Genomic DNA, 24,733 nt, shown 5'->3' with positions numbered 1-24,733 from the left:
ATACTTGCCTTTATTAGCTGAATATAAGAGCAGGAAGGTTATGATGGAGCTGTTTAAAATGCTCATTAGGCTGCAGCTAGGTGACTGTACAGTTCTGGTCACCATGCTATAGGAACGATGTGATTGTATTAGAAAAGGCGCAGAGGAGAGTTACCAGGATGTTGCCTGTGCTGGAGCAGTTCAGCCATGGAGAGGTTGGCCAGGCTGGCATTGTTCTCCTTAGAGCAGAGAAGGCTGAGGGGGACCCGATAGAGGTCGACACAATTATGATGGAAATATTTACGTAGATCGGAGGAGTCAATAAGCAGGGGGCAAAGATTTAAGTTAAGGGGCAGGAGATTTAAAGGGGATTTGAGGAAAAAGTTTCACCCAGAGGGTGGTGGGAATCTGCAACTTAATGCCTGAAATGCTGGTATAGGACTCACATCATTTAAGAAGCATCTGGATGAGCACTTGAAATACCATAATATTACAAGGCCACAGACCAAGTGCTGGAAAATGGGATTAAAATTGATAGGTGCTTGATGGCACCTATGTGCAGGCACAGACATGATGGGCCAAAAGGCCTCTTTCACTGCTGTAAAACTTATGACTATGAAAAGCACCAGAGTGAAGTGTGTGGCAGATGTAGCTGAAATGTCTGACGTTATCATTGTTAACACAGTGACACATGATACGTAACACGAGATGGAGTTGAAACCGTTGATGTTTGTAGTGAGAACAAAGCACTCAACACTTGGAATCAGGATGAGCCTGTAATTGTCCCCTTTATTACATGGAGCTGACACCTAAATCTCAACTCACTGTTTCAGAAAACAGTTACTGTACACTGTTGTCACCCCAAAACAAAAGCAGCATTTCCAAGGAATAAATCAGAGAGACGCCTGCCTTTATAGGACAGAAAAATAGAAGGTTTGAGAGATTAAGGAAGGCTTGCATTGATGTAGAGCATTTCCGAATGTCCCAAAGTGCGTCACAGCTAGTGCCGTTCTTTTTCAAGTGTAGTCACTGTTGTAATGTAGAAAATATTAGAAATATCACTAAACCAACTAGTTAGTCATCAGGTGGAGCTCAAACTGGTACTTGGTGCCCCAATTCATGTCACTAGTTCTGTTCACAGTCTGCTAATGAATAGCAACTTATTTTTGCCTGGTTACGGTAGCACAGTGATTAGCACTGCTGCTTCACAGCGCCAGGGTCCCAGGTTTGATTCCCGGCTTGGATCACTGCGTAAGCAAAGTCTGCATGTTCTTCCCCGTGTCTGCGTGCGTTTCCTCCAGGTGCTCCGGTTTCCTCCCACAAGTCGCGAAAGACGTGCTGTTAGGTAATTTGGACATTCTGAATTCTCCCTCCGTGTACCCGAACAGGCGCCGGAGTGTGGCAACTAGGGGATTTTCACAGTAGCTTCATTGCAGTGTTAATGCAAGCCTACTTGTGACACTAATAAAGATTACTATTATTATTATCCTTGGCTTGTGCCTACAATCCTAAATGCCTGATAAATCAGGCAGACATTGTGTTTTTAGTTGTCAGTGATGGGCCTTCAGTCATCATCATGTATTCTGTAATTACTTTGCTAAATCTCTCTGCGACATTTATTTTCTCGACGTCTTCAAAGGTCTCCGTAAAATCAGTTGCTTCAACCAAGTTGTCAACCACCTCTCCTGCATACACTCTTCGGTTTTTGTATCCCTTTTGTGAAAAGACCATGGGGTTTAACTTGCACTTATGCTCAGGCGACAGTCTCAGGCAATATTGATCAACCTGGATGCCAAGTTAGGCAAAGCAAGTATCAGACAACAGACATTCCTATAATCCCAGAGAGAAACATCCATGCACAGATATAACTCTGAGACACATGTTTGACAGTGGAAAAGAGGACTGTCATAATTCGACGTGGTGTTCCTTGTCATTCTGCATACGGACTAAAGAACAGCCTGTTTTCACAGCTGTTACACAATTATATGCAGAACCGAGACTTAGTAAAGGAAGCAATGTAAAGTCCTTTAGACACAAAGTCATCTGGTGAAATCATTTGTGCCGTCAAACTGTCACCCAAGTTGGGCCTTAATCAGGTGCTAAGGTGTCTAGCTTCTGGTCTGCAATCTATATTATGACTGGGTGCCAAATGTCAGTCAAAACAAGAAGACAGAAACATTTCCCAAAATGTAAGCTGCTAAATTAAGCTGAGCAATTTGGGACAGAGTTAGATCAATAATTAGCATTGGTTGACCAGCTCCATTCGGGGTAACAAATTTCATTACCGTATGACATTTGAGCAAAATGCATTCAGCTTTTCTTCAAAGTTCCAGATAGGAATGCTTTAAGATCCAGTATTTTGACAGTGCCATTGTTACCAGATGGGGTTATAGCCTTTGGTTATAACAAAATACCTATAAAGTGAGAGAATTATTTAGTACGGTCAGCATTCATTTTCATACATGGAATGGCCACAAAGAAAAAGAAACAATTTTTCATAGCCACAGAACATCTCGCTGCACTTTACCGCCAGTGAGGTACATTTAATCGAATCATGGAATCATGACAGTGCAGAAGGAGGCCATTCGGCCCATCGGGTCTACATCAATTCTCCAAAAGTGTACTCTACCCAAGTCCACTACCCCGCGCTATCCCCATATCCCCACCTCACCTGCACATCTTTGGACTGTGGGAGGAAACCGGAGCACCCGGAGTAAATCCACGCAGTCACCCAAGGTCAGAATTGAACCCAGGTCCCTGTCAAGTGTAGTCACTGTTGTTACGTAGAAAATTGTGCATTGCAAGCTCCCACCAATAGCAATGTGTTAATGACTAGTTAATCTGTTTTTTTAATATTGATTGAAGGATAAGCATTGACCAGGACACTGGTCTTCTGCAAAATAGTGCCATGAGATCTTTTACATCTGTCCGAGAAGGTGAGCAGATTTCAGGTCTACTCTAAAAGATGGCACCCCCGACAATGCAGGTCACCCCCAGCCCTACCCCAATACTATGCCGGAGTGTCAGCCTTGATCTCATGCTCAAGCCTTCAGAGTGGAGTGTTAACCTTCTGACTCCGAGGCAAGAATGCTGAGCCACAGCTGGCAGGGAGTCAAAAGTAGGAGATGATTCACACTCAAATACTCTGAACTAGAACATACTATCCTGCTGAGAAAAGGTGGTCAGTTTTCGTGGGGCGCAACTTAATAAAAACGTTTCTAAGTGTTGTACTGCAAGCTTCCCGACTCTTGACCCAGGAGGGTCCAGTCTGATGCTGAGTCTCTGGACCAGGTTTACCCGAAGCTGATGCAAACCCCAGGGTGCGGCCGTGAGATTCAGAGGAGGATGTCAGTGACCCTCCAAATGTCCATAGCTGATTGGAGGAGTCCCAGAGGCTACAAATGCAAATGATGGCGTCAGCAATGCGTGCGTGGCACTGCGGTCAACACTGCTAGGGTGCCGACCCTAGTGGAGAACCTGATGCACGACATCGGCAGAATGAGTGGAGGTGTCCAAGGCATGGCTCAGTCAGTGATGGCCATGTCTGAGCACCTGGACATAGAACATGCAGTGCAGTGCAGAAGGAGGCCATTCGGCCCATCGAGTCTGCACTAACCCACTTAAGCCCTCACTCCCACCCTATCCCCACAACCCAATAACCCCTCCTAACCTTTTTGGACACTAAGGGCAATTTAGCTTGGCCAATCCACCTAACCTGCACGTCTTTGGACTGTGGGAGGAAACCGGAGCACCCAGAGGAAACCCACGCAGACACGGGGAGAACGTGCAGACTCCGAACTGACAGTGACCCAAGCCGGGAATTGAACCTGGGACCCTGGCGCTGTGAAGCCACAGTGCTATCCACTTGTGCTACCCAGTGCCAGGCGGACTTTGAGGTGCTGCGGGGCATGTCCCTGTCTCCGGTGGGCATTACCAAGGCCCTACAGCACATATCCCAGTCACTGGAGGACGTCTCCCAGTCCCGTGTGGGCATAGCTGAGGCACTGCGGGACATATCCCAGTCTCGGGTAGGCATAGCCGAAGCGCTGCAGAGCATGTCCCAGTCACAGGCGGACGTATGCCAATCACAGGTGGGCATTGCCGGGCATTCACGAGCATGCCCTGTCACTGAACAGCATTGCCGAGCGCCTCAACACCATGCTGCAGGCCTTGGGGAGCAGTCAGGGCTGGCGGGGCCAGATGACACAGGGAAGCCGGGTTCGATCCAGCTGCCCCTCCATCCCAAGGTAAACGCCAGGACCCTATGGGCACTGGCCGGGAGGAAGGAGTGCAGTGTGCCAACCCGGAGCTACCTAATGCAATGGCAACAATGATCATCCATTCCCCCGAGACCCACCCCACTGACAGAGACGCAACTCTGAGTCATCACTTGGAACCGCGTGGCACACGAGGCATGTGCCGCCGGCAAGTGCTCTGATGTGCATCCAGGGCACACACCTAGACACAGAGGTAGAGCACAGAAGGCTAAGCACGTTGAGGATCACTGAGAGGGCACTGGTGGGGAGAGAGGGAGGGAGTAAGGGGGGCTGGGTACGTTGTGGGGGTTGGAAGGGGTGACAGGAGGGTATGGGAGTGGTGAGGATAGTGGCGTGGCACCATCGTGGGGTTGAGGCAGTTGGAGACACGTGTAACTTATTAAAAATCGTTGACCTCGACCAATATAAGGCCTCTGGCAGTTTCGTCCGCAATGTGGGTTGGAATTCCCCAGACATGGGATCCTGGATGCCTCTTTCCCCCCCAAACTCCCGGCACAGCACGTGCAAGTGATGGTTGTGAGCGAGCACTCAGCAGACAGGCAGGGGACAGACTACGGCACAGATTGAGGAGGGCCAGCACCACGCTCTCTGCGGGTTAGTCCTCTGCGTGTGCTAGAATCTAGCCAATGCCATCTATCCTCCATCCTTCAGCTGGATGTGGGTGCTCCCTGAGCTCATCCTCCAGCCTTTCAAAGGTTATATTATAGTTTACTGTCCGGGCAAACAGGGCACTCCGTAATTTCACAGATGCACTTGTAGGCTGTAGCTTGTAAGAAGCCGCAGAAGCCCCGCTTGAACCCTGGAATAGTCCAGAGAAGTTCAGGGCTGCGGTTACCTTGATGGCCACCGGGAGCGGGTGTCCTCCTCTTCCACATGGTGCCAAGTACGTGAGGACATGGCACAGGTGTCCACCGTCCCCTGTTGAGGCAGAGCCTCCTGTGGCACACGCTGTCCATCCTTTGTTCAAAAGACCAGCGACACCTGTACACCTTGGGCCATTGCAGGCCTTCCCCTCTGGGTCCCACTCTGGCCTGTTGGATTACTGGGTCTGTTGGGCATGGGGTGGGGGCTGATTGCGATGCTAGGCAATAACCCCCACATGCTACTTGTCATGCTACTGTGAAGTGCTCACATAACTTGAATGCCACCACCTTGTTCTGCCAACCCCCCCCCCCCCCCCCCCCCCCCCCCCCCCTTGATGGCAGACCACCCCGACTGAGGTCAACCAGCCGGTAGCTCCCCCATCCCCTCCGAGCACTGGAGCAGTAACCCCAGTACCCCCCCGGGTTCATTGCCCAGGAGCGAAGATGACTACTCATCTGCTTGGGTCCCCACAGCAGCCCTTCTGCCAGCTTCACATTTTTAAAAAGGAGTACTAATCGGTGCCCACGTGACTACTGGCTGGGGAGGCGGTTAGATCACGGGCAGCAGTTAGATAGGGGGTCGCTCCCATTAATTGTATGGAGGTTGGGCTTAAGTGGTGATTACTAGTTTCTCGCCACGCTAAGGCGGAATCCTGATTCTGCCAACAGGGGCATGCCAGTTCGATCACAAACGGATCGGCGCAGTTCCCCGATTTTGGCATGACGTGAGAGAACGCAAGTGGGGCAGTAGCATAAAACAAAGCTCTGGACGAATGAGCTTCTTATTGCGTTTGCTAATTCGGACATTTTATAAAGGCGATGAGTTGATCACAGAACAGCTGCTCATCACTTTTACAAACCCATAGCTTCACTGTTCATCTTATCCCACAGTAGAAACTCTAAACCTTCCAGAACTACTGTGATTATGTTAGTGCCCCTCCCATCATCCCCCAAAATCTGCTGTGTAATCCACACGAGCATGGATCTTAGCTGACACGCAAGCAGTTCCTGAACTCTACTCATAAAATATTGGTGTTTTATCAGTAAAATATTTGCGACAGAACTGATGTGTGAGGATAGAAACAGAGTGGAGCCTTTATTATGAGAGCTAACCTGTACCCAAGGAATTATCACACAAGGCGTGACAGAACAGTAAACGATAGGGCGGCATGTGGGTGCAGTGGTTAGCACTGGGACTATGGCACTGAGGACCCGAGTTCAAATCCTGGCCCTGGGTTACTGTCCGTGTGAAGCTTACACATTCTCCCCGTGTTTGCATGGGTTTCGCCCCACAACCCAAAGATGTGCAGGTTAGGTGGATTAGCCGCACTAAATTATCCCTTGATTGGAAATAAAATAATTGGGTACTCTAGATTTATTTTAAAAATAGGAAACGATGAGGAGAGGGGAATACCCCTGGTTCCACATGATTGAAAATCAGTGTGAGAGGTTCTCTTCACCAATCAGGTGTCCGAAACAAAGATCACATTCCCATCAATCACCCAATCACATCGCACTGCCCACAGGCACATCAGCTGTTGCTGCCAACAGGCTTATTCCTAGATAGGCACTGACCGTTACCGAGATTGTTTTGCACAGAAACTCTTCCAAAGTAGATCAACTCAGAGCGAACAGCTCAACAGGAGATTGCATTGAATCCCTGTGTTTGTAGTCTTTCTCTGGATCTATACTGCAATCAGTGTGTAATGTGGTACACCAATTGGATTTCCAGTTTACTTAAGTGATTCTGGGGTCAGAGAAGGGACAATGACATACTTTAATCAAGAAAGGGGGAACATCAATAATTGTGGTGCATCGATCCCATAAGGAAAGGAGCAGGTTATCAATATTTGTCATCTGGATGCTTTATGTTGCTACATTTAATGCTGAAGCCAGTAAAACATTTTATTCCCCCCCCCCCCCCCCCCCCCCCACCTCCACCACTCTCTAAAAGGAAATGACTCTTTGCTGGCCTACATTTCTTCATGTATAAGCTCTCCAAGTCCTGGAGGAAGGTTTTACAATGGATGCCATTAGACAGCGTTTTAGCTTCATCCAACCTGCACTTGTCAAACATCCACCACACACGTATTGTATGGGGCAGGATCGTCAGCGGCACCAGTATCTTATTTTTCTCCCTCCCTAGTCAAAGGATTTAGAGACCAACCGTAGGAGCCTGATTAAGTTTGCCAACTTGTATTCCTGGGACTCTGATCGCATGATTTACCCCATGCCCGAGGCGTTAGTCAGCAACAGATTCTTCCTTGTGACGCCTGCCCTCCTGCACCAGTTGGAAAGTAAAACCTGTTACCCAACTGGATGAGACATGATGGTCAGCCAAACAGCCTTTTCTTCCCCCGCCCCCTCCATTTTCAATATTTTATATATCTGGCACAACGAAATGTTCAAAGAAAATGACAAAAAAAAAACCCTGATGATTTTTCTCCAGTTTGCACACAGCATTGTCCTGGAGGTTGATCTTCACTTCCTGGAGGCACCCCAGGCCAATCCTGGAGGGTTGGCAACTCTAAACCAGATTGTTAACCCTGCTGAAGTCAATAGTATTCTACCATACACTGCACTTACTCATGAACCCTGGGGGTAGAGTTTTGTGATGGGGTCCATTTTTCATTCGCCCGCTAAAGAGCAGTTTAAAAAGAAGGTGCAGCTTTGGGAATGTGACTGTCAAAGATTAATGAGGAAAGAGAGAGGCCGCCTGCAAAATGGCAGGGCCTAAAATTCATGAGCGTTTAGAACATTTTCAAATTTACCATCTCGCTCACTTTAGAAGAAGGATCCATGGGCTGGATTCTCCGCCGGCGGGATGCTCCACTTTGCCGGCACCCTGGGGTTTCCCGACGGCGTGGGGCTGCCCCACAATGGGAAACCCCATTGACCAGACGGCGTAACGGAGCATCCTGCCAACGGCTTGAACCTGAAATGTGGCACAGCGGGGCGAAGAATCCAGCTCCATGTGTTTTGCATTCTAGAATACAAAATTAAAACAGGTCAATACTGGAAGGATTGGCCTCGATAAATTGCCCCTTAATTGGGAAAAAATATTGGGTACTCTTAAATTTTAAAAAACCCTGCACACCCACGGATATAAAGAGGCAATTTGTTTTATCATGGCCAATCCAACTAACCTGCACATCTTTAGAATGTGGGAGGAAACCGGAGCACCCAGAAGAAGCTGACGCGGACACGGGGGGAAAGTGCAAACTCCACACAGTCACCCGAGGCCAGAATTCAAACCGGGTCCCTGGTCCTGTGAGGCAGCAGTGCTAACCACTGTGGCACTGTGCTGCCCCACATTGCGCCTTCAGCTGCCAAGACACTAAGTTCTGGAATTTCCTCACTAAACCTCTCTGTCTGCCAGCGTCTCCGCCCTACTGCCCTCAAAACGTTCTTTTAAAAAACGCACTCGGCCTCCCTAATACCCTTCCACATGGATCAGTGTCAAATTTTGCTTTGTTGTGCTGCTCTGAGATGTTTTGTAATATTGAATGCATTGTACCAAAATAGGTTGTCGCTGAAATTAAATGGCAGATCCCTTCGAAACAATGAGGGGGAAATAAAGCAAATGGGTGTTTTTTTGCCAGTTCCTTTTTTTTGGAATCCTTTTCAGGTGGAGTACAGCTCCGATCAGTTTCCCATTGACACACTCACAACTAAAATTGGATGAAAGCTGTTTCTATTGGAGAAAAACTCACACGTTTAACCTTGAAATGCAACATCTTGTGACACAACTCACTTTACACATTCCATGCAGATGAAATTGAACCTAGCTACTTGTGCCTACTTCCAGACAAATCTTAACTTGCCAGGGACTTGCTTTATCTACTCCCCAACCAGGATAAGTTCTAATTTGTTCGAACTGCCGGGTTGCCTGGTAACCGAGTCAGTTTAACTTGTGCGGCTAATCGAGGTTTTCCTTCCATTTCCTTCAGTGACGCAAATGAAGAATAAGGATCAGAAGTTTTTTTTTTAAATACACCCTTCATATTGCGGGACTTGTCAAGACCATTTCAGCTTCAATAACTGTTCCCTGACTTTTTTTTAACTCTTTAATGTTGTCTTTTATTGCTTGGTTCACAGTGATTCTGTGTTCCACGGTAGGTTGGGAAGGGAAGAAATTTGACTGGCTGGTACTGCCCAGGTTACCTTGGCTCCAGAAATGGGTTAGCGGCTTATGGAGACGAGCAGCATGCTGCCAGGATCTGAATAGAGGGTGCAGTCATATCTGTGTGCAGGAAGAAAGGAATGCAGGAGCCTGGTATAGACCAGAATGAGAGAAATCTGTTGGTACAAGATTCATGAACAAGATAAAACATATAATTTTGAGGGCGGCGCCTTTGGTTAGGCACAGACTACAGCTTGCCAGACCTTTTGAAATCTCAAAATGTTCCTTCATCAAACAAGCCATCAAGCAAGTGCTATGAACTGTAAATATGCCATAAATTAACATGATTATAACCGACTCCGGTTCACATCAACTGGCATCCTGCAATCATTATTTTATTTCAATTTGCCATTACTGGTATGCAAATTCTCCTATTTCATGTTAACCCTCCGATTGCTGGGAAGAGGTAAAAACATTTTCACGCGACACACAACTAGGGCTGTAAACCCTGCAGGAATTGAGGGTAAACTCCCAGAACACTATTGAGAACAATCCTGGAAGCGATGGTAACCACACGGGGGGGGGGGACTGCCATTTTCTGGCTGACAGTCAAGCATCGTCCCAACTGGGGTTATGAGTCTTTTAGCTTTCCAATTGGCGGAGGTAGGTTGTGTGTCACAGGACAGATGTGTTGGCCAACTAATGGATGGAGTGCGGAGGCAAGTCATGTGATGAAGCCTCCAGACATACATTGGATTGGATTTGTTTATTTATCACGTGTACCGAGGTGTAGTGAAAAGTATTGTTCTACGTACAGTTCAGACAGGTCATTCTGTACATGAAAAGAAAATACATAGGGCAAACATAAAATACACAATGTAAATACATAGACACAGGCATCGGGTGACCATACTGAGTGTAGTACTACTCAGTAGAGAAGATGTGTGAAAAGATCAGTTCAGCCCATAAGAGAGTTGTTTAGGAGTCTGGTAACAGCGGGGAAGAAGCTGTTTTTGAACCTGTTTGTGCGTGTTCGCAGACTTTTGAATCTCCTGCCCGAAGGAAGAAGTTGGAAGAGTGAGTAAACCGGGTGGGAGGGGTCTTTGATTATGCTGTCCGCTTTCCCCAGACAGAGGGAGGTGTAGATTGAGTCAATGGATGGGAGGCAGATTTGTGTGATGGACTGGGCTGTGTTCACGACTCTCTGTAGTTTCTTATGGTCTTGGGCTGAGCACGTTGCTATACCAGGCTGTGATGCAGCCAGACAGGATGCTTTCTATGGTGCATCTGTAAAGTTGCTAAGAGTCAATGAGGGCATGCCGAATTTCCTTTGTTTCCTGAGAAGGTATAGACGCTGTTGTTGATCATAATGTCGATATGGGAAGGACTTCCGGTTGCGGCTATGCAGAGCTAAGCCGCACGTTCGGCAGCTCCCGCTATTTAGGGACTTTTGGGCCGTTTCGAGGGCCCCAAACGGCGCTGTTTTAACGCATCCCGGTGGGGGAAGGTGCCTGGAGGAACTTGCCCCACACTATATGGTGCTCACCCGGAGTGGGACGAAGAAAGAAGCTGCAGCAGCTCCCCCAAAAAAAGGGGGAAAGAAAACAAAATGGCGGCCGGCGCAACACCCGAGGACTGGTGGAAGTGGGCGCAGGAGCAACAGGCCTCGCTCCTGCATTGTTTTGCGGAGCTGAAGGCTGAGCTGCTCTACTCCATGAATGCGACTACCAACAAGCTGCTTGGGACCCAGGCGGCCCAGGAGGAGTCTATTCGGGAGTTGCAGCAGCAGGCCGTTGAAAGGGAGGAGGAGGCCGTGGTCCTCGTGGGGAAAGTGGAGCTGCACGAGGCACTTCATAAAAAGTGGCAGGACCGCTTGGAGGAGCTGGATGTTCGCACGAGGCGAAAGAACCTGAGGATCCTGTGCCTGGCGGGGGGGTGGAGGGGTCGGATCTCCCGGCGTATGTGACCACGATACTGAGCTCGTTGATGGGAGCGGGGTCCTTCCATTTGCCCCTTGAGCTTGAGGGAGCTCACAGAGTGATGGCCAGGAGGCCCAAGGCAGGTGAGCCCCCGAGGGCGGTGCTGGTGCGGTTCCATCGATTCAGTGACCGGGAGTGTGTGCTGCGCTGGGCCAAGAAAGAGAGGAGCAGTAAATGGGAGAATTCGGTAGTGAGGATCTACCAGGACTGGAGTGCGGAGGTGGCTAAGCGGCGGGCCGGGTTCAACCGGACGAAGGCGGTGCTTCATGCCAAGCAGGTCAGGTTTGGAATGCTGCAGCCTGCGCGCCTGTGGGTGACATACAAGGACCGGAACCATTACTTCGAGTCCCCGGAGGAGGCGTGGGCCTTTGTACAGGCGGAGAAGCTGGACTCGAACTAGGGTCTGGGGACATACTTTGGCCGTCGTTGTTTCCGCTGTTGCTGTTTTGTTTCAACTGTTTCAACTTTTTTAACTACGACATGTGTGTTATGTATGCTGGTTTTCTGTTTGCTCTGTTTACGGGTGGGTTTGTTTGTTGGGTATGGTTGTGGGTTAGGTGGGGAGTGTTGGGGGTTTGTGTTTTATATGTTTTCTTCTGTACGGGGCTGGGGATTGAGGTGAAACTGGATTTTGGGGAACTGCATCAGAAGGGTGGGGTGTGGCATTGTGAAAGCGCGGGCTTTCCTCTGGTTTCCCACGCTGCGGGGCGGGGGGGTGGAGCTGGAGGTGGGGGCGTGGCCTCTACGGGTCTTTTTTCCCGCGCTGCAGCAATGCCAAGGAGGTGTGGCAAGAGGGGGATGACCCCATGTCGGGAGGGGATAGGTTTTGGCGGGAGCTGCCGGGGTCAGCTGACTCACAGGAGTACCATGGAGGGTGCGTCGCGGCTAGGAGGGGTCCTAGCCTGGGGGGGGGGGGGGGGGGGGGGGGATACCGGGTTGCTGCTGGAATGACTAGGAAGGAACCGATGGGGGCCGGGGGGGAAGAGGTGAGGCGTTATCGCCATGGGGAACGGGTCGGGCGGGGTGTGCTGGCCTGGGGCGAACATGTGATAAGCTATGGCTAGTCGGGAGGGGGACGGGTTGCCCTCTGATCCGGCTGATTACCTGGAACGTCAGGGGGCTGAACGGGCCGGTTAAGAGAACCAGGGTATTTTCCCATCTAAGGGTTGAAGGCGGACGTGGCTATGCTCCAGGAGACCCACCTGAAGGTGGCGGACCAGGTTCGTCTTAGGAAGGGGTGGGTGGGGCAGGTTTATCATTCGGGATTGGACGCGAAGAACCGGGGGGTGGCGATTCTGGTGGGGAAGAGGGTGGCGTTTGAGGCGGCTGAGATGGTGTCGGACAAGGAGGGCAGATATATCATGGTGAAGGGTAGGCTGCAGGGAGAGAAGGTGGTGCTGGTGAACGTATATGCCCCGAATTGGGATGATGCTGGCTTCATGAGGCGATTGTTGGGCCGCATCGCGGACCTGGAGGCAGGGGGCCTGATCATGGGGGGAGACTTTAACACAGTGCTGGATCCCACACCGGACCGGTCCAGTTCAAGGACGGGTAGGAGACCGGCGGCGGCCAAAGTGCTGAGGGGATACATGGACCAGATGGGAGGGGTGTATCCCTGGAGGTTTGGGAGACCGAGAGCGCGGGAGTATTCATTTTTCTCTCACGTCCATAGGGTTTATTCCCGGATAGACTTTTTGTCCTGAGCAGGGGATGGATTCCGAGGGTGCAGGATGCCGAGTACTCGGCGATAGGGATTTCGGACCATGCCCCGCACTGGGTTGATCTGGAGATGGGAGAGGCGCGGGACCAGCACCCGCTCTGGCGCCTGGATGTGGGGATGCTGGCGGAGGAGGAGGTGTGTAAGAGGGTTCGGAGAAGCATTGAGGGGTATCTGGATACCAATGATACGGGGGAGGTCCGGGTGGGGATGGTCTGGGAGGCTCTAAAAGCAGTGATCCGGGGGGAGCTGATCTCCATCCGGGCCCACAGGAAAAGCAGGGAGAGGAAGGAGAGGGAGAGACTTGTGGGAGAGCTCCTGGATTTGGACAGGAGACATGCGGAGGCACCGGAGGAAGGGTTGCTGGGAGAACGGCGCAATTTGCAGGCCAAATCTGACTTGTTGACCACCAGAAAGGCGGAGACACAGTGGAGGAGGGCGCGTATATGCGTATGGAGAGAAGGCGAGCAGGATGTTGGCACATCAGCTCCGTAGGCGAGATGCGGCTAGGGAAATTGGTGGAGTGAAGGATGGGGGTGGAAATGTAGTGCAGAAGGGGACGGAAGTAAACAGGGTCTTTAAGGGCTTTTACGAGGAACTGTACCGGTCGGAACCTCCGAGGGGGAGAGAGGGGATGGAGAGCTTCATGGACAGGCTATGTTTCCCAAGGGTTCAAGAGAGGCTGGTAGAGGGGCTGGGGGCGCCGATAGAGTTGGAGGAGCTAGTCAGGGGATCGGACAAATGCAGTCAGGTAAGGCCCCGGGGCCGGACGGGTTCCCGGCGGAGTTTTACAAAAAGTATGCGGACCTGGTAGGTCCCCTGCTGGTGCGAACCTTCAATGAGGCATGGGAGTGGGGGGGGGGCTTTGCCCCCGACGATGTCGCAGGCACTGATCTCTTTGATCCGAAAGCGGGATAAGGACCCCCTGCAGTGTGGATCATATAGGCCTATCTCTCTCCTTAACGTAGACGCTAAGTTGCTGGTGAAGATCCTGGCTACCAGGATAGAGGATTGTGTGCCAGAGGTGATTCACGAAGATCAAACAGGATTTGTAAAGGGACGGCAGCTCAACGCGAATGTGCGGAGACTGCTCAATGTTATCATGATGCCGGCAGTGGAGGGGGAGGCGGAGATATGGTGGCGCTGGACGCAGAGAAAGCGTTTGATAGAGTTGAGGGGGGTACCTGTGGGAGGTGCTGGAGAGGTTTGGATTTGGGGAGGGATTCATTAAATGGGTGAGGATGCTTTACGCTGCTCCGATGGGGAGTGTAGTCACAAATGGAAGGAGATCGGAGTACTTTAGGCTCTATTGTGGGACCAGGCAGGGGTGCCCCCTGTCCCCCTTGCTCTTTGCACTGGCGATTGAACCGCTGGCTATGGCGTTGAGGGAGTCAGGGAGATGGAGGGGTCTGGTGCGGGGTGGGGGGGAGCACCGGGTATCGTTATATGCGGACGACCTGCTGTTATATGTGGCGGACCCAGAGGGGGGAATGCCGGGGGTGATGGAGCTGTTAGCGGAATTTGGGGGCTTTTCGGGCTATAAGCTAAAGTTAGGAAAGAGCGAGGTATTTGTAGTGCACCCGGGAGATCAAGAGGAGGGAATTGGGAGGCTCACTTTCAGGAGGGCAGTGAAGAGTTTCAGGTACCTGGGGGTGCAGGTGGCCAGGGGTTGGGGGACTCTCCATAAGCTTAACTTCACCAGACTAGTTGAACAGATGGAGGAGGAATTTAAAAGGTGGGACATGGTGCCGCTATCGCTGGCGGGCAGAGTGCAATCCGTCAAAATGACGGTTCTCCCGAGGTTCTTGTTCCTCTTCCAGTGCTTGCCCATCTTTATCCCTAGGGCCTTCTTTAAAAGGGTAACCAGCAGCATCATGGGATTTGTTTGGGCACATGGCACCCCGAGGGTGAAGAGGGTCTTCTTGGAGCGGGGTAGAGATGGGGGGGGGCTGGCGTTACCCAATCTCTCGGGGTATTATTGGGCGGCCAATGTGTCGATGGTGCGCAAGTGGGTGATGGAGGGGGAGGGGGCAGCATGGAAACCGATGGAGAGGGCGTCCTGTGGAGATACAAGCCTGGGGGCCCTGGTAACGGCGCCGTGGCCACTCCCTCCCACGATGTGTACCACGAGTCCGGTGGTGGCGGCTACCCTCAAGATTTGGGGGCAGTGGAGGCGACATAGGGGAGAAGTGGGGGGCACGATGGAGGCTCCGTTAAGGGCGAACCATAGGTTCGTCCCGGGGAACATGGATGGGGGATTTCGGGGATGGTACAGAGCAGGCATTAGACAGCTGAAGGACCTGTTTATCGACGGAAGGTTTGCGAGCCTGGGGGAGTTGGAGGAGAAATTTGGGCTTCCCCCGGGAAACATGTTCAGGTATCTGCAGGTAAAGGCATTTGCTAGACGGCAGGTGGAGGGATTCCCTGCGCTCCCCGCGAGGGGGGTGAGTGACGGTGCTTTCGGGGGTCTGGGTCGGGGAGGGGAAGATATCCGATATCTACAAGCTTATGCAGGAGGTGGAGGAGGCGTCAGTAGAGGAGCTGAAAGCTAAGTGGGAGGGGGAACTGGGGGAACAGATCGAAGACGGGACATGGGCTGATGCCATGGAGAGGGTCAATTCTTCCTCCTCGTGTGCACGGCTTAGCCTCATTCAATTTAAGGTGCTGCATAGGGCCCACATGACTGGGACGAGGGTGAGTAGGTTCTTTGGGGGTGAAGATAGGTGTGTCAGGTGCTCGGGGAGTCCAGCGAACCATGCCCATATGTTCTGGGCATGCCCGGCACTGGACGAGTTCTGGAAGGGGGTGGCGAGGACGGTGTCAAGGGTGGTGGGATCCAGGGTCAAGCCAGGATGGGGACTCGCGATTTTTGGGGTTGGGGTAGAGCCGGGAGTGCAGGAGGCGAAAGAGGCCGGTGTGCTGGCCTTTGCGTCCCTAGTAGCCTGGCGAAGGATTCTGCTACAATGGAAGGATGCGAGGCCCCCAAGCGTGGAGACCTGGATCAATGACATGGCGGGCTTTATTAAACTAGAGAAAGTCAAATTCGCCCTGAGAGGTTCGGTACAAGGGTTCTTTAAGCGGTGGCAACCTTTCCTCGACTTTCTGGCTCAACGATAGGGTACGGGGACAGTAGCAGCAGCAACCCGGGGGAGACGATGACTATGTTTGTTTGTTTATTTTATTTAGATTTGATTTATTTAAGTTTAATTTATGGTTGGGCAGCACGGTGGCACAGTGGTTAGCATTGTTGCCTACGGCGCTGAGGACCCGGGTTCGAATCCCGGCCCTGGGTCACTGTCCGTGTGGAGTTTGCACATTCTCCCCGTGTCTGCGTGGGTTTCGCCCCCACAACCCAAAAGATGTGCAGGATAGGTGGATTGGCCACACTAAATTGCCCCTTAATTGGAAAAAATAATTGGGTACGCTAAATTTATAAAAAAAAAAAAAAAAAAGTTTAATTTATGGTTAAGTTTTCTTGTTGGGGGGGTGGGGGAAGTGGGATACATGGGATGTTACGATTTGGGGGGATTTGGGGGTGTTATGGGGCAGTTAGTTGTATATTATTATTTGTTGTTATATTTTTATATTTTCTGTAAAAAATTCCAATGAAAATTATTATTTTTTTTTAAATGTCGACGTGGGTGGACCAGGACAGATTGTTGGTGATATACACGGAATTTGAAGCCATCAACCAACTTCACTTCGGCCCCGTTGATGCAGACAAGGGTGTGTACGATACTTTGCTTCCTGAAGTCAGTGACCAGCTCATTCGTTTTGCTGAAATTGAGGGAGGTTATTGTCGTTGTACCACTCCGCAAGGTTCTCTATTTCCCTCCTGTATTCTGACTCATCGTTGTTCGAGATCCGACCCACTACGGTCGTATTGTCAGCAAACTTGTAGATGGAGTTGTCAATAAATAGGAGTCTGATGTAGGAGTCCTTGTTGGCGAGATGCTCCAGGGATGAGTGCAGGGCCAGGGAGATGGCGTCTGCTGTGGACCGGTTGTGGTGGTATGTGAATTGCAGTGGATCTAGGCATTCTGGAAGTATGGAGTTGATGTGCCTCATGATCAACTTCTCGAAGCACTTAATTATGATTGATGTCAAGGCCACCCGACGGTAGTTGTTGAGGCACGTTGCCTGGTTCTTCTTTGGCGCCGGTATGATGGTGGTCTTATTGAAGCAGGTGGAGACCTCGGAATTTAGTAGGGAGAGGTTGAAGATGTCCGCCAACACATCTGATAGCTGGTCTGCGCAGGATCGGAGTGCATGAATAGGGATCCCATCCGGACCCGTCGCCTTCCGAGGGTTCACTTTCAGGAAGGCCGACCTGACTTCGGAAGCTGTGACGGTGGGTGTGGGTGCACGACAATTTTCTTTCTGTGCGGTGAACTGCAGGTTTTCCAGCCTCATACCACTCTTGCAAGGAGATGGACCTCCTATAGTCGGTGCAAGGGAACACTAAATACCAGCCAGGGATGACCTCTCCAAGGTGACTGTTCTCTCGCCTAGTTGCAGGACTTCACATCCATTCAGTTTGGATCGGATCAGAAATAGTGGAGGGCACACTGGTCTTGTCATAATCTCTCATACCCCAAGCATCGGGCATACCTGTGCAAATAACACAGAATTGCATAAATATACAGCACCCAAACAGGTCATTTGGAGGTCTTGTGACACAGAGGAAAGTGTCCCTGCCCAGGACTTGATGGCCAAGGAAGGTGCGTTTATGACATGGCCAAACTGGTCAAATGACAACCTGCAAAATCTTTCTAGCACACGCCAATGGATGATGGAAAGAGCAGGAGAGACTCTTGGTCAGCCACACTTGAAGCGGAGTGGTGCCCCTCATGCTGCAAGCGACAGGCCAGTGATCCATTCCAGGAAAAAATCTTGCTATGGAGAGAGAAGCAGGAAGGTGAAGCAAGAGAAACAAAACAGGCCATTTGGCTCAATGAGGCTGTGCTGGTGTATGTATTCCACGTGAACCTCCCCCCTATTCCACTGACCTTATCTCAGTCTTTCAGCATATCTTTCCATTTCTTTTTTTCCCCCTGTGTATTTGTCTAGTTTCCTTTCGAAAACACTTAAGTTATTTGCTTCAGCCTTTTCATGCTAGCGAGTCCAGTTTCTCGCACTCTCTTGAGTAAAGAAGCTTTTGCTTCTTTCCAAATTGGCTTTGCCACTGGTGGATACATCGTCTTCACAACTACTCTGTCTAAATCACTCAAAATGTTAAAGATCTCTCTCAGGTCTTTTTTTGATCTTTTTCATGGGGTGTAGATGGCGCTGTCTGGGCCAGCATTTGTTGGCCATCCCTATTTTACCCGTGAACTGTGTGTCTTGCTCGGCCATTTCAGACGGCAGCTAAGAGTCCTCCACATTGCTGTGTCACAAGTAGGACAGACCAGTTCAGGATGACAAATTTCCTTCCCTAAAGGGCACTTGTAGACTAAATTGAGTTTTTACCATTAATGACAGTTGTCATGTTCACCATTACTGAGACTTGCTTTGAATTCAACATTTAAAAAAATAAATTAATTGAATTGAAATTCCACCAGCTGCTTTGGTGGGATTTGAACCTGTCTTCGCCCAGGCTTCTGGATTAAGGTAATGGTAAAGTCGCCATAATCCCAGATGACCATAGGCTTCATTCCTCCCCGCAGGGGCTGGTTTAGCTCACTCGGCTAAATCGCTGGCTTTGAAAGCAGACCAAGGCAGGCCAGCACTGTTTGATTCCCGTACCAGTCTCCCCCGACAGGCGCCAGAATGTGGAAACTAGGGGCTTTTCACAGTAACTTCATTGAAGCCTACTCGTGACAATAAGCGATTTTCATTTCATTTCATTTTTCTTTCTTTAAAATACCCAATTCAATTTTTTCCAATTAAGGGGCAATTTGTAGCATGGCCAATCTACATACCTTGCACATCTTTATCTTGTTGGGGATGAAACCCACGCAGACACTGGGCGAATGTGCAAACTCCGCACGGACAGTGATCCAGAGCCGGGATCGAACCTGGGACCTCAGCGCTCTGAGGCAGCAATGCTACTCACTGCGGCACCGTGCTGCCCTGTTCATTCCTCTTTGAGGGAGAGAGCTGATGGGTGGTGATTTAACCTGAGGGGGAAGGCAGGGCCTTCATGAATAATCTTAGCCGGTACAGGAATTGAACCCGCGCTGCTGGCCTTGTTCTACATCACGAACCAGGTGTCTCGTCAAGTGAACTTAACCGGCCCCCCTTCTGGATTACTAGTCCGGTGACATCACCGCTACATTAGCCTCTCCCCTTGTCTCCTCTTTACGAACAAAATCGCCCCAACCTGTTCACTGTTTCCCGATAGTTGTAATTTTCCAGCTGAGTTACCAAACTTGTAAATCTTTATTTCACTTTCTCTAGCACTCCTATGTCCTTGTGGCGACTGGAACTGTGCGCAATACTGTAAATACTTCCCGAATTCCATATCCTGAGAAATAAAATCTCAGTGCTTTGTTATAATCTTTCCTGACCTGTGAAGCTGATCTCAATGGTTTGCTTACCTGTATCCCTAGATCCCCATTTTCTGTTCAACCCCATTCAGTTACTTATTTTCTCATCTGTGCCGACCCTCTTATTTCATATATTTGAATTATTATATGAATAAAGAAATAACCCGTGGTTGTACTAATTCAATGCAATGAGGTGGAGCTGAGTGTTTCAGTGCCAAGTCCCGGTGGTGAGAATTTCCCTTCGGGGTCCTCTTCCTCATTTGTATCCTGTGGGGATTCCTCCAATTGGGAGGAAGCTCCACGCCATAATCACCTGGGGAGTTCTAAATCTAAGATGTAGCAGGGGAATCTGATACAATGTAGGTTCTGACCCCTTAGAGGGTCGTAACACCGGCTTTGTCCCCTGGTTATAGACCCCCCCCCTCCCCACAATCCAGGGGAAACATCCTTTCTGCACCAATCCTGTTGAGCAGTTGAAGAAATTTATATGTGTGAGTGAGATCACCACTCATTCTTCTAAACTCCAGAGAACAAAGGTCCAGTCTATTCAGTATTTCCCCTTTTCCATTTGCCTTCCGAAATGTTTGCTGTACCTGTATGTTAGCCTCCTGTGCTCCTCAATATGTTTCCTTCAGGAGATACGGAATGAATTGTCTGTTTAATGAGGGACAGAGATAAGGTGGATAGGAAGGACCCTTTTCCTTAGTTTAAGGGTCAATAACCAAGGGAAACTGTGCCATCTGGGCACTGCCAGGCTGACACCTAGGTGGAAGTGCCAGGTTGCCAGTGTCAGTGCCCAACTGGTACCAGCAGTGCCAGGGTACCACCATACCCAAAGGGCATGCACCCCAGGTGCATGAGTACCGATCTGTCAGGGAGACCCCATGAGTGCCAATCCGCCTGGGAGACCCCATGAGTGCCAATCCGCCTGGGAGACCCCATGAGTACCGATCCGCCTGGGAGACCCCATGAGTGCCGATCCGCCTGGGAGACCCCATGAGTACTGATCTGTCTGGGCGACCCCATGAGTACCGATCCGCCTGGGAGACCCCATGAGTACCGATCCGCCTGGGAGACCCCATGAGTGCCGATCTGCCTGGGAGACCCCATGAGTACCGATCGGCCTGGGAGACCCCATGAGTACCGATCCGCCTGGGAGACCCCATGAGTACCGATCCGCCTGGGAGACCCCATGAGTACCGATCCGCCTGGGAGACCCCATGAGTACCGATCAGCCTGGGAGACCCCATGAGTACCGATCCGTCTGGGAGAGCCCATGAGTACTGATCCGTCTGGGAGACCCCATGAGTACCGATCGGCCTGGGAGACCCCATGAGTACCGATCCGTCTGGGAGACCCCATGAGTACTGATCCACCTGGGAGACCCCATGAGTACTGATCCGTCTGGGAGACCCCATGAGTACCGATCTGTCTGGGAGACCCCATGAGTACCGATCCGCCTGGGAGACCCCATGAGTACTGATCCACCTGGGAGACCCCATGAGTACTGATCTGTCAGGGAGACCCCATGAGTACTGATCTGTCAGGGAGACCCCATGAGTACCGATCGGCCTGGGAGACCCCATGAGTACCGATCCGCCTGGGAGACCCCATGAGTACCGATCGGCCTGGGAGACCCCATGAGTACCGATCGGCCTGGGAGACCCCATGAGTACCGATCGGCCTGGGAGACCCCATGAGTACCGATCGGCCTGGGAGACCCCATGAGTACCGATCGGCCTGGGAGACCCCATGAGTACCGATCCACCTGGGAGAGCCCATGAGTACCGATCTGTCAGGGAGAGCCCATGAGTACCGATCCGTCTGGGAGACCCCATGAGTACCGATCCACCTGGGAGACCCCATGAGTACCGATCCACCTGGGAGACCCCATGAGTACCGATCCGCCTGGGAGACCCCATGAGTACCGATCCACCTGGGAGACCCCATGAGTACTGATCCGCCTGGGAGACCCCATGAGTACCGATCCACCTGGGAGACCCCATGAGTACCGATCCGCCTGGGAGACCCCATGAGTACCGATCCGCCTGGGAGACCCCATGAGTACCGATCCATCTGGTCCCCATTTGTGGAGACCAATACCGAATGGCGCTTGCCCAAGTCTCCGAGGTGAAAGATCCCACTCCTTGGTACCTCGAGAAACTGCATATTAGAGTGAGACTAGCTGTCTTGCTCTAATATGCAGATTTGCTAAATATGAGGGCGGGATTTACATCACGTGAGTTGTGGCGAGCCAGGTCGATCCCTGGAGCGGAGTCTTTCTGTTTCTATCGGCCACGCTGCGCACTGCTTTTCGGGCACAACATGGCCGTTGGATCGTGCCAATGTTTGTACTTGTAGGGAAGACCAAAATTAGGGGCCATGGGTATAGGATGGTCACCAATAAATCCAGTAAGGAATTGGAGAGAAACATCTTCATTCAAAGTGTTGCTCTCGATGGGGGATTGGCATAGATGCATTTTATGGAGGAGCTGGTACACGAGGGAGAAAGGGAAAGAAGGATATGCTGATATGGTTAGATGGAGGGTGTGGAGGAGGATTGTGTGGCGCATATACACCAAAGCAGACCAGTGGGGCTGAATGGCCTCTTTCTATGTTCTCGACTCTGTATAGTTTCCTTCTTCTCCCCTAATTAACTGCCAGAAATTTGGACCTGCTATTGCTCAGATTGTTGTAATATTTCCATTGTGGAGAATCTCACGTTCCCTCTCCAGAAACACATTGCCCCTTGCTGATTTTAAGCTAATTTATAAACCCATGTAAACATTAACCCGACGTTCAGTTGGAGGAGGATGTCATGTTCACAGTCCATCTGATCTGGAAATCTGTCCCAATTAGAGATATAACAATTAGTTTTGAGGTTTTTTTTCTTTTTTTTCAATTAAGGGGCAATTTAGCATGGTCAATCCATCTACTGTGCACATCTTTGGGTTGTGGGGTGAGACCCACACAGACACGGGGAGACTGTGAAAACTCCACAGGAAAGTGACCCGGGGCCGGGATCGAATCTGGGTCAACAAATAAAAGTACACCACAGGAACAGGCCCATAGGCCCTCCAAGCCTGCGCCGACCATCTAAACTAAAACTTCCGGGGTCTGTATCCCTCTAATCCCATCCTATTCATGTATTGGTCAAGATACCCCTTAAACGTCACTGTCATCCCTGCTTCCACCACCTCCTCCGGCAGCGAGTTCCAGGCACCCACTACTCTCTGCGTAAAAAAACTCGCCTCGTGCATCTCCTCTAAATCTTGCCCCTCGCATCTTAAACCTAGTAATTGACCCCCCTACCCAAGGAAAAAGTCTCTGACTATCCACTCTGTCTATGCCACTTATACTTTTGTAGACCTCTATCAGGTCGCCCCTCAACCTCCGTCGTTCCAGTGAGAACGAACCGAGTTTATTTAACCTCATCCTAGCTAATGCTCGGTGCCCTGAGGCAGCAGTGCTAACCACTGTGCTGCCCCGCCTGCAAATTTTGCCTGATGTTAAACTTTGTAAAATATTATGTGGATAAAATACTGCAAAACAGTTGGTATGTTTTTTTTTCGGTTGAGGTTAAACTGAAGATTGCAAAGAAAAGGAAATGTAAGGCTCATTTATCGACATATTGGTGGGCCCCAAAGGAGTACACTACCAATGAGTACTCTTGAATTGTGATGTAATGCTGTGGCGCATTTTACCAACACCCTAAATGCTACATAAATGCAAGTTGCTGTGAAGTAATGAGGGAAACATGGCAACCAATTTGCACAGAATAAGATCCCACAAAGAACAATGTGGCATTTTGACATGCTGATTTCTGGATTACAAAGTTGTCCCTAGATGATCAGCTGTAAGTCCCACCCTGTCTGCTGAAAGGTGAGGTCTGGTTACTTTTCACCATGCAATATCAACTTTAAAAAAATCAAACTGAGCGGGAATTGTATGTCTGTGGATTGAAATTGTATCCAGTTGCCAGCAAACCCAGATGGTGTATGTTTACAGAAAAACTCTGCGTTGAGGCCTGTAGGCCCAATGTGGGTGGCAAACACTCATAGGGTTGTGATTACTCCCCCACCCCACCGCTCCCCCTCACTCCAACCAAATTATTCTTAAATGATGGGACCGTCAGGAAACCCACCGGGCAACACCCAATGAAGCAAGTGCTGGAATCAAGGTTGTCCTACATTCTTAGAAAAAGACTTCATTCTGCAAGCTCTGCTCTTTGTCTCCTTGCCTAGTGCTCTTATGCCATGAGAGTGCCTGGTTCACAATAATTCATACCCCAGCATCACTTCCCTGTCCCTGCCTCTCAATAATAAAGACCCAAACCCTTGCCAAGTGTGGAGAGAGTGCCTGGAGTGGCAGTGAATTAATCCAGCAGCAATATCTTGGTCCATTGTGTGCAAATACACATGGCTGTGGCACAGCACTTGAGTAGCATTATTCATCCCCATGAGTATATGCACACTTACCGTGTTAGCAGTTTGGTCTGTTTTGCCATAGACCCTGGGAATGTATTAAATCCTGTAAGCTTGTGCTTACAAAACCCTTACAAAGACTGTAGCCTCTTGTTTCAGAAGAACAAGAATGTATATTTTTATGGGAAATAATTAACCTCAGATTCTGCAAATAGAATTCAAAGGCTCTTGCAAGATTGGTATGTTGATTTAACTCCTTATTCAAACTCCTAGTACGGCATTATACAGTTCAATATTTCCTCTACAGCTTTTGTTTCTGTAGATGAGTCAAGTTGTGTAGAAACATGTTTATTAGTTTTTTTTTAGTTTTTTAAATTTAGAGTACCCAATTATTTTTTCCAACTAAGGGACAATTTAGAATGGCCAATCCACCTATCCTGCACATCTTTTGGGTTGTGGGGGTGAAACCCACGCAGACACGGGGAGAATGTGCAAACTCCACACAGACAGTGACCCAGGGCCGGGATTCGAATCCGGGTCCTCAGCGCCGTAGGCAGCAATGCTAACCACTGTGCCACCGTGCTGCCCACATGTTTATTAATTAGGCCTGGTCTCTGAAAAGTACTTGGCATGGCGGTTACCATTTGAAGGGATGTAAAATATATTCAAGTCCTAAAAATCTTTTCAACATAATTGAATTGCATTTATTGAGTTTCCTTGACAACTCTCAAAGCTCTGAAGCATTTTATAGCCATTGAAAAGTTTTAAAAAAAATTTAGAGTACCAAATTCATTTTTCCCAGTTAAGGGGCAATTTAGCATGGCCAATCCACCTAGCCTACACATCTTTTGGGTTGTGGGGGCAAAATCCACACAAGCACGAG

At 50.0% G+C, this 24,733-nt stretch overlaps 1 protein-coding gene across 2 annotated transcripts in view; it reads left to right on the top strand.

Annotated features, from left to right (window-relative positions):
* luzp1 (leucine zipper protein 1) overlaps positions 1–24,733 on the top strand; it is a 208,673-nt gene that overhangs the window by 38,607 nt on the left and 145,333 nt on the right. The window contains exon 2 of one of the 2 annotated variants that reach the window (XM_038796820.1): positions 16,589–16,664. The exons of the other annotated variant lie outside the window; for it this stretch is intronic. The gene's annotated coding sequence lies outside the window, so the exon portion shown is untranslated. The remainder of the gene's footprint in view (positions 1–16,588; positions 16,665–24,733) is intronic. 2 annotated transcript variants of the gene reach the window in all.

This window comes from Scyliorhinus canicula, chromosome 1, assembly GCF_902713615.1.
Source record: "Scyliorhinus canicula chromosome 1, sScyCan1.1, whole genome shotgun sequence".
NCBI classification, from domain to species: domain Eukaryota; kingdom Metazoa; phylum Chordata; class Chondrichthyes; order Carcharhiniformes; family Scyliorhinidae; genus Scyliorhinus; species Scyliorhinus canicula.
The sequence above is the reverse complement of the archived record's forward strand: the minus strand, read 5'-3'. Positions and strand labels throughout refer to the sequence as shown.